Raw genomic sequence first — 7909 nt, forward strand, 5'->3', positions numbered from 1 at the left:
AGGGTAAAGGGGATCAAATATATGGTGATGGAAGGAGAACTGACTCTGGGTGGTGAACACACAATGGGATTTATAGATGATGTAATACAGAATTGTACACCTGAAATCTATGTAAATTTACTAACAACTGTCACCCCAATAAATTTAATTAAAAAAAAATTCCCCCTAAAATATCATTCAAAAAAGAAGACTTAACACATATTTTTTCATATGAACAAAGCTAAGAGAATTAGTTGCCAGAGACCCACAATATGCAAAATTGTAAAAAAAAAAAAGTTTCTTCAGGATGAAGAAAAATGATTCCAGATGGAAAATCAAATCTACAACACAGATTAGAGATGATCAGAAATGGTAAATATTTGAATAAACATAAAAGACTTTTTCCTGTTAAGTTTCTTTAAAAGATAGTTGACTTTTAAACGCAAAAATAATAACAATATAGTATAAAGTTTATAAAATATATAGAAGTAAAATGTATAATAATAACAATAGCCCAAAAATAAGAGGTACAAGTGGTATAATGTGAAGTGGTATTTGATAAGTGGTATAATAGTTTAAAGTAGTCTGATAAGTCAATGATGTATATTGTAAACTCTAGAGCAAATACTGAAAACAAAACAAAGAGGTAGAGCTTATCAGTCAATAGAGAAGTTAAAATGGAATATTTAAAAATAACCCAAAAGACAGCAGGAAAGAGGAAAAAAGAAAAAGGATAAGAAAACAGATGAGATAATCAGAAAACAATTAGCAAAATAGATTTAAAACAATCACATCAATAATTATATCAAATGAAATGACATAAACACACCAATTAAGTCTGAAAGTGTTAAAAGGAATAAAAAGCAACTGTATGTTATCTACAACACTAAGCATAAGAAAACTGGAATCACAATATTAAAGTAAGATAATGTAGAGATTGGACCTACAGAAAGAAAAGGGGGCCTCTGGTGGGTCAATTAGCAAGTAAGTAAATATATTTGCAGAGTTTATCAGGAATATGTCACATTACATTCGGTAAATCAGAAAGTATGAAATGGTGATGAAGACAGGAAAAACTGCTAAGTACTCTGCCTCCCCAGGCAGCAAGGAAGCGTGAAAACACGAAGCTTGCCATGTCAGAACTTTTAAGGTTTTCCTTATGCTACCAATTACAAATGACAATGAAATTCCTATTGAGACCTGAATAACCTTACCAAAATGTTCAACCCCACTCTTTGTAGCCCTATTCTCAGTTATTTTAGTCAAAGGAACAGCTTTTTATTTCACAAGCTAAGCAAATATTAGCTGGATTAATCTGCATTTTAAGACTTAATATAATCACAAACACAACATTTGGAAAAATGAGTATTTGCAAACCATATTGTTTCATATCAAAGGGATTTTCTAACTCAGAATCAATTAGAAGAACTCAGTTATGTAATACACCACATGTGTGTGGGTGCACACATATGTAGGTATGTTTCTAAATGCTTAAAACTTGAGAGTAAAACTCATTTTATGTAAATAAATTTTTACATACTGGTAAATGGTCTGATTTTTAAATTTGTAAAGTAATTTTTAAAGTTTGAAATCCTTCAGGGGAAGGAAAAAACTAATACTTATTAAGTACCTCTTAAAAGGCAAGCACTGTTTAGAGAGATCCAAGATGGCAGAGTAGATAAATACTGTGTGTGGTTCCTTCCATAAACACATTAAAATTACATTTCAATTATAGAACAACAAACCTGGAAAACCATCTGAAGTCTGGCTGAACAGAAGTTTTATAACTAAGGATATAAAGAAGCCACATCGAGACTAGTAGGAGGGGCCAAGGTGCGAAACGGGCTGGCCCCAGACCTCCGTGTGGTGGTTGGGAATCAGGAGGGATATCTCAGCTGTGAAGGTTCCCACTGAAGGATCCAGGGAGCCCACAGCCAGCCCAGAGTACTGGTGCCAGGAACAGGAGCCCCTATAAATCTGGCTGTGAAAAACCGTGGAGATTCCGACCATCCAACTGGGACAAAAGTCTACGGGAAACCCAGACATTTTCTTAAATATGGGAAACCCAGACATCCTCTTAAACAGTCTGCGCACAGACTCTCACTTCCAGGCATTCACCATGTGCTCCTTTGGAGAGATGGTGACTCGAGGAGTGTCAGAGGCTACAAGGTGGGAGCAGGGGCAGACCGATGTGTGTGGCTTTGAAGCAAGGGCTGGAGAACAGTCGCCGTTTTTTCTGTGTGGGATCCTCCTCCCAAGCAGCCAGCAGGCGGGCAGAGCCTCCCAGATAAGGAAAAGCTAAAGGAGTTCATCACCACCCAACCAGTACTACAAGGAATATTAGAGGGACTTCTTTAAGACGGAAAAAAAAAGATCAAAATTATGAATAATAAAATGGCAATAGCTACATATCTATCAACAAATACTTTCAATGTAAATAGATTAAATACCCTAATCAAAAGGCTGAATGGATAAGAAAACAAAACCCTTACATATGCTACCTACAAGACACTCACTTCAGATTGAAAGACACACACATATGGAAAGTAAAGGGATGGAATAAGCTATTTCATGAAAATGAAAACAACACACACACACACACAAAGGAAAAAAAACACAACTAGGGTAGGAATACTTATACCAGACAAAATAGACTTTAAAACAAAAGCTATAACAAGAGATAAAGAAGGACCCAGTAAGCCCACTTCTGGGTATTTATCCGAAGAAACCCAGAACGCTACTTTGAGGGGACGTGTACATCCATATGTTCACTGCAGTATTGGCCAAGATGCGGAGGCAAGCTGGGTGTCTGTCGATGGATGAATGCATAAAGAGGAGGTGGTACATATTCGTATGTACAATGAAATATTGCATGGCCAGGGAAGGGAATGTGTTCTTGCCATCTGCGTGGCATGAATGGACCTGGAAGGTACTATGCTGAGTGGAGTGTCAGACAGAGAATGACAACTGCAATGTGATTTTTCTTATAGATGGAATCTAAAAACAACATAAACAACAACAACAAATGGAAACAAACTCATAGATCCAGAAAACATTTTGATGGCTGCCAGATGGGACAGGGGTTGAGGGAGTGGGTGAAATATGGGGAAAGAATTAAGAAGTACAAATTGGTTGTTACAAAGTAGTTATGGGGATGTAGTTATGGGGATGTAGGGTATAACATAAGGAATATAGTCAATAATATTGTAATAACTATGTATAGTATCAGATGGGTACTAGATTTGTTGGGGATGATAGATGGGAGGGGGTTGGGGGGGGCAGGATGAAAAAGTTGAAGGGAGTAAGAAGTACCAATTAGTAGTTACAAAATAGTAATTACTAATTGGTAGTTAAAGTAAAGCACAGGGAATATAATCAATAATATGATAACTATGTATAGTGCTAGGTGGGTACTAGAGTAGTCAGGGGGATCACTTCTTAAATTATATAAATGTCTAACCACTATGCTGTACACCTGAAATTAATATAAAATAATATTGAAAGTCAACTATAATTGATAAATTTAAAAAGGGGGGAAAGGGGAAGGGGAATAAGAGGTCCAAATTTCTAGATGTAAAACAAATAAGTCATGGGGATGTGATGTACAGCATGGGGAATATAGTCAATAATATTGTGATAGCGTGGTACAGTGTCAGATGGTTGCTGGACTTGACATGGTGATCACTTCTTCAGGTATGTAAATGTTGAATAACTATGGTATACCCCTGAAACCAATATAATATTGTATGTTAGGTATATTTTAATAAAAATATTTTTAAAAGAAAATATTCACATCTTGATTCAAAAATAAATCAAGCACTGTTTTGTATGTAGTACGTCATTTAACCCTTACAACATCACACAAGCTATGCATTATTTTATATACCACAACTCAGAATGATTCATTGATTTGCCCAAAGGCATACTGGCTAGTAAATGTAGGCCCAGAAACTTGAATCCACATCTCCCTGACTCCAAAGCCTGTAAATACCACCCCTCGAATAACATGCCTCCAGTAAATGTATGAAGAACAAATGTTTAAAAGCCTTAATTTGGAAATTTGGTGATTCCTCCATTCTTTCTCCATGTAACAGGGCTTGTAAGGACATCTAACTTCCCTGCCACACTGCCAGTTCCTCAAGGTTGGGGAGTGTGCCTTCATCACCTATGCTTAACACAGAGTAGGGCTCCTATAGTCATTTACCACTCACACTGTAACCTAAATAAATCCTAAGGAATCCAGTCATATCTGTTTGCTGCTGTGAGTTTAAACGAAGCCCACCGAGAATAGTGAAACAGTAATCCAGTTTTTTGACAAAGTCGCATTTCTGGATGCGATGGGAAATTTTTCTTTTGGGGTTATTTCACTGCAATTTAAGAAATTTTAGGAACTGGACATCCATGTTTTGTCTTTCTTGTCCAATAGATCAAAATGCAATGAATGCATCGACATCCCAACCCAAACCAGCATCCCCTCCCGAGTTCCCTACCTTCCCATCCACACAGTCCCCCAAGACAGAAGACCTGGAGTCAGCTCTGAATGCTGCATTAGGCACCACAGGGCAGCAGACCTCTCCTGACGAGCTATCTGGGCTTTCCTCTGCCCTCACTGACCTCTGGGGCTTGGTCTCCTTCACAGACTTCTGATGCCCACCCCAAAGGCTGGCTAGGGCTTCTTTCTCTCAATCTACATTATCTCTTATAGAGGACAATGCCCAGATCCCCTCAGATTCCTTTATACTGCTTCTTCACACGTATTCAGCTACATGTGTCTTTGATCCCAAAGGTAGCTCCCGTGCCTCTTCTTTAGAGAACTGCCCTTGGTCGCCAGAGGCATGTTGCCCACTGGCACAGAAAACTAGGAATGCCTCGGAGATTATATCAACTTGGACCTTTAATTATGACTGATGAAACAGTAGGAATACCCCCCACTCCCTTGCCTGAGGTTCACACAACTCAGAGGCAAAATGACCTGCACAAATGCCCACTTCAAATCAGGCAGAATTAATTGTGGGGCTCCGGCCTGAGATTGCAGTCTTGCTTGCCTTCCTCCCCTTCCATGTTCTGCTTCCCACAATCTCTCACTCATCTTCCCTGGGAGCAGTTCCTTAGTAACATCTCACTTGCACATAAATCCTTGTCTCAGGATCTGCTGCCAAAGAACCCATTTGGGACCAGGAATGGAGTATTAGGAAGCAGATTCTAAGGTGGGATTTTAGAGTTGGATCATTCACCAGTCAAATGGCAACAGAAACCCCATTATTGGTGATAAGTGGATTACTGATAACACATGACAAGCTGTATAATTGTTTAGCTTATAATAACTAGTACTCTCATGTGTGATAAATTGGATGGGATACAGGTGAAAGAGACACACTGGCTCATGAGCTGTATCTCATGAGTTGTACATCATGTAATATTTGATAGACATAGGGGAATAGTTATGCAGACAGAGCATCTGATAGTTTAGCTTGTTGCCTAGTGCTATTGAAGTGCTGAAGAAAGAAAATGACAGGTTCAGGTCAGCCAACTATCAACTCACAGCATGGTATGAAAGTCATGTGGCCTCCATGACAACAGGTAATGCAGCCATTTTAGCTTTCTTTTCATTGGTGTTACATGGTATATCTTTTTTCATCATTTTAATTTTAATCTATTTATGTCCTTATATTTAAAATGTGTTTCTTGTAAGCAGTATGTAACTGAGTCTTACTTTTCATCTAATCTGACAATCTATGCCTTTTAATTAGAGTGTGCATAACATTTCCATTAAATCTGATTGTTAAAAAAGAGACTGAATTAGTAATTTTAAACTTCCCACAAAGAAAAGCCCAGAATCCAAGGGCTTCACTGATGAATTCTACCCAACATCTAAAGAAGAATTAATATCAATTATTTACAAATCTTCAAAAAAAAATAGCAGAGGGGAAATCCTTCCCAACTCATTCTATGAACCCAGTACTATACTGATAGCAAAACCAGGCAAAAGCATCATAAGAAAAAATATGTGAAATACTAGCAAACAAAATCCAACAACTTATACTACTGATTATACACCATGAACAAGAGGGACGTATCCCAGGAATGCAAAGTTGGTTTAACATCCACAAATAAATCAGTGCAATGCACCATATATCATTAATAGAATAAAGGACACACACATTATCATCTTAATAAATGCATAAAATTTATTTGACATAGTACAATATCCTTTCATTATTAAAAACATCAAAAAACTAAAAATGGAAAGTAACTTCCTCATCCTGACCAAAGGTTTTTATGAGAAACCCATAGCTAACATTATAATTAATGGTGAAAAATTGACTGCTTTCTCCTTAAAACCAAGACCAAGACAAGGACAGTTGTTCTTATCATTATTATTCAACATTTACTGGAGAGTCTAGGCAGGGCAATTAGACTATAAAAAGAAATAAAAGGGAACTAGATTAAAAGAAGTAAAACTACCTCTATTGTCAGATACCATGAGTATACAAAAAATCCTTTCAAATCTGCTTTCAAAATTACTAGAACTAATTTAGCTAGGTTGCAGGATACAAAATGAATATAGATAATCAATCGTATTTCTCTACACTATCAATCAATAATCCAAAACTGAAATTAAAAAAAAATTACATTCATAATACCTTCAAAATGATAAAATTTCTTATGAATAAATTTAACAGAAGTATAATATTTTTACTCTGAAAATATGAATACAAAAAATATAAATATAAAACATGTTGAAAGAAATTAAAGAAGACCTAAATAAATTGAAAGACATCCCATGTTCATGGATCAAAAGACTTAATATTGTTAAGATGACAATACTCCCCCAAATTAGTCTACAGATTGAATGCAGTCCCTCTCCAAACCCCAGCTGCTTTATTTTAGCAAAAATTGACCAGCTATCCTAAAATACATAAGGAAATGGAAAGACCCGGAACACCCAAAGCAATTTTGAAAAAGAACAAAGTTGGAGGACTCACACTTCCCATTTCAAAATTTACTACAAGGCTACACTAATTAGGACAGAGTGGTACTGACATAAGAATAGACGTGTACATCTACTGAGAGTCCAGAAATACAATTAGAGTTCAAAAATAAACCTTCATAATTATGGTGAATTGATATTTGATGAAAGGGCCAAGACAGTTAAAAGGGAAAGAATAGTATTTTCAACAAATGGTGCTGAAACAATTGAATATACACACATAACAATGAATAAAGAGCATCTCAGCCAGTCTGCAAGCGGCCTCAGGTCAACCGGCTGCTTTTCACCAGTCTTCAAGCCTTAAGTCTTTCTTTTAGTCAAAATGATGATAAGCCAGACTTGTCTGAAGTGGAGAAGTTTGACAGGTCAAAACTGAAGAAAACCAATACTGAAAAAAACACAATACTCTCCCTTCAAAGGAAACTATCCAGCAAGAAAAACAGTGTATTCAAACATCATAAAATAAGGGTCTTCTCCCAAGATCAAATTTCAACATTGCCTGAGTGTCTTGGTTTAAAGCTTGTTTTTTTTGTAAACCTATGTGTTTGTAGAGATTTTAGGCATCTTCTGATGTCTTCTCACTCATACTCTCTGGGTAAGAGGTCAGGGAGTAGCCAGTGTCCTCTTACCTTCATTTTTAAACTTTCCATTGGTGAGTAAATTCCAGCTGGCAGATGCTGTCCATAATCTCACCACTGATGAATGACCTTTGTATGTGTGGTCCTTGCATCCCCAAAGACTAAGCCACTTTTAACCTTTACAATTGATGTCTCCATTGTTCTATAATCTTCATAAAGTGGCATGCATTTATAGCTTCTCACAGTTTATTTTCATTTCTTACGCAGAGATAAAATAATAAATATAATCATTATGTTGGAAAAAAATGAATAAGGATGAATCTCTTCTTTATACAGTACACAAAAATTAACTCAAAATGCA

At 36.6% G+C, this 7909-nt stretch overlaps 1 pseudogene across 1 annotated transcript; it reads left to right on the forward strand.

The window, feature by feature from the left end:
- Window positions 1–2098: 2098 nt before the first annotated feature.
- Window positions 2099–7431, forward strand: LOC308489854 (thymosin beta-15C-like; annotated as a pseudogene). The gene is made up of 2 exons: window positions 2099–2148; window positions 7288–7431. The product of its transcript is annotated as a thymosin beta-15C-like (transcript).
- The last annotated feature ends 478 nt before the right edge of the window (window positions 7432–7909 follow it).

Source organism: Rhinolophus hipposideros, assembly GCF_964194185.1.
Source record: "Rhinolophus hipposideros genome assembly, chromosome: 21".
Lineage (NCBI taxonomy): Eukaryota > Metazoa > Chordata > Mammalia > Chiroptera > Rhinolophidae > Rhinolophus > Rhinolophus hipposideros.